This window comes from Nematolebias whitei, chromosome 3 (genome assembly GCF_014905685.2).
Source record: "Nematolebias whitei isolate Nwh7 chromosome 3, NemWhi1, whole genome shotgun sequence".
Classification (NCBI taxonomy): Eukaryota; Metazoa; Chordata; class Actinopteri; order Cyprinodontiformes; family Rivulidae; genus Nematolebias; species Nematolebias whitei.
Window position 1 is genome coordinate 55,241,777 of NC_056500.1, and position 2,324 is coordinate 55,244,100.

Below are 2,324 nucleotides of genomic sequence, written 5' to 3' on the forward strand. Positions count from 1 at the left end.
CAAAGATCAACACTTTAAACTATTTGACAGCTTACACTGACATCTGGTTCAGATTCTAGTTCCATCAGGCGTTTTCCCCCCAACAGAAGTGGCTTTTCTCCGGGTACTCCGGTTCACCACTTTAAAAACAAATTGTCGTTTAAAGAAAGAAAAAAAACTAACAAAAAAAACCACCTCCTCCGCACAATCGCCACCATATCGTGGTGGGGGAGCTTGAGTACCCCATGTTCCTGTGGGCTACGAAGTCTTGGGTTTTTGTCCTGGTTAGGGTACCCCAAGACGAGTCCAGGGAAGGGGTCAGACTAAGAGCGACTGAGTACCTCCACATCCAGATCGCTTTCTCAGTTAAGTAAAATAATTTGTACTGAGAAAGAGAATCTTCTTCAAACACAGAATAAACGCTAGCTTGTTTTGGTTTTTATTTTTATTGACTGTGGCCTGGCTGTCTGACAATCTAGACCAGAAAATAAGCATTTTCTATAAAACACAGAAGCCAAATAAAAAGTTGCAGGTTGATCTCCCCGCCATGCCCTTATGTTATATCCTTGAGCAAAACATCTAACCTTTGCGTTGGTGGTGTAGTGGTTAGCATAGCTGCCTTCCAAGCAGTTGATCCGGGTTCGACTCCCGGCCGACGCCATCTGTTTTATCACGTTACTCCCAATTAGAGGATGACATTTTTTCCGGAGTACCGCGGGTCACGTGATTCCGGACGGATTATGGCGGGACCGGAGTCAACCTCATTATAACTCAAACGACCGGGACGTGACCGGACTGAAAGCTAACGGGAGCAGACAGGAGCGGGAACCGAACAATAACCAAAAATGAAAATGAAACAAACAAAAAACACCAAAAAATAAAACGGCGCAGCTATTTTGTAGTTTAATTTTCAGTAAGTCTTCACTTTCACACAAGTCAAAAGAACTGCATTTCCCAGAAGTCAAAACACCGTAGCTTTTCACCGAAAGGGTGGGAGGAACAGCGAAGTCTCCAAAGAAACCGAATGGCTGAAATAGTTTGCAACACAAGGTAAGAAGTAACTGTCTGGCTATTAAACTCACAGAACAGGCAGGAAAGTGTCAAATAACTGAACTTCATGAGAGTTGTGTTGGTGCTGTGCTGCTTTAAACTTTAGTCGCAGCTGCAGTGGGAGTCGGACTTTGTTTACCGTCAGTAAATGAACAGACTCAAACAGCACATTTTTCTCCACCTTGTCCCTTTTAATTAAAAAATGATGCTCTGCTTTGTTATGTGGGTTTTTAGGTTAAAATTTTCATTGTCTTTTGCTATTTGTAGTGTAAAAAAACAACCGAACTCTACCTGGTTAAAGTGCACACATTCTCCGGTAAAAATATCCCTATGTTTATATTGTGACGTCCTGCTGGATACTGAAATCAGAGTCAGAGTCAGAGTCAGAGTTTCTTTATTGTCATTCGCACCTCATGTGGTACATGTGGTGGAGCGAAATTATGTACACAAGGTCCCAGTTACATCCAACAATAAAATGTATAAGAAAAACAGTAATAACATCTAATAACAATGGAGAAAAATGGAGGAAAAATGGAGGAAAACATGAATAACCATCACTTTATTGTGTAAATAGTTACTGTCGGCTGTAACCATGCCAGTACAACAACAAACTCGTTAGTGAAAGCATTCTCCAGTAAAATTATCCCAGTTTTTATATGAAAGACTGGTTGCATATATATATTATAATAACTGTTTTAGTTTCAGATTTAAGTGATGTGTACAATTATGTTGTGTTAAATTTTAGGCCAAGAGTTGATTTTTCTCAGTGCATTTCCTCACACCAGGGGCGAAACACTGAAGCATGGCACAAGAATTAGCACTAAGCTTTTTGTTTGTCTTTAATTTAATTTTTCTACCTAACACAGGAAGCTGTTAGCTCTGGAAGCAAGCTGTTAAACAGCTTTGGACACAAAGACCCTTGTCACACACTTCAACAGAGCAGGTAAGATACATAACATCTTGTAATCTCTGCCTGGTGAGGCTGATTAAATAATTATAAAATATGATAAGTGAAATAAAGAAAAATTGAGCTTCTGTAATTTATAATTGTAAATGTCACATTTTCTTGACTTAATTTCAGTTGTAAATCTCTTGTTTTTAATAAAATATTTTTTTCCAAAAGAAAGACCCAACAAATTGTGATTTGTAGTCACTGTGACACTATTTTGACTCGTGCACTGTCGTCTTTCACTTTTAGGTTACACAAGGCTCTGGACTGGTCCAGCTGTGGAGAGATGAGGTGGAACACCAGACCTGCAATGGTCCAGTCTGTAAATGATGCTCTGAAGTCTGGG

General features: G+C 39.7%; 1 non-coding gene across 1 annotated transcript; it reads left to right on the plus strand.

The window, feature by feature from the left end:
* The first annotated feature begins 567 nt into the window (after window positions 1-567).
* trnag-ucc lies at window positions 568-639 on the plus strand. Its single transcript has one exon. It is a non-coding gene; the product is annotated as a tRNA-Gly (tRNA).
* Window positions 640-2,324: the final 1,685 nt, after the last annotated feature.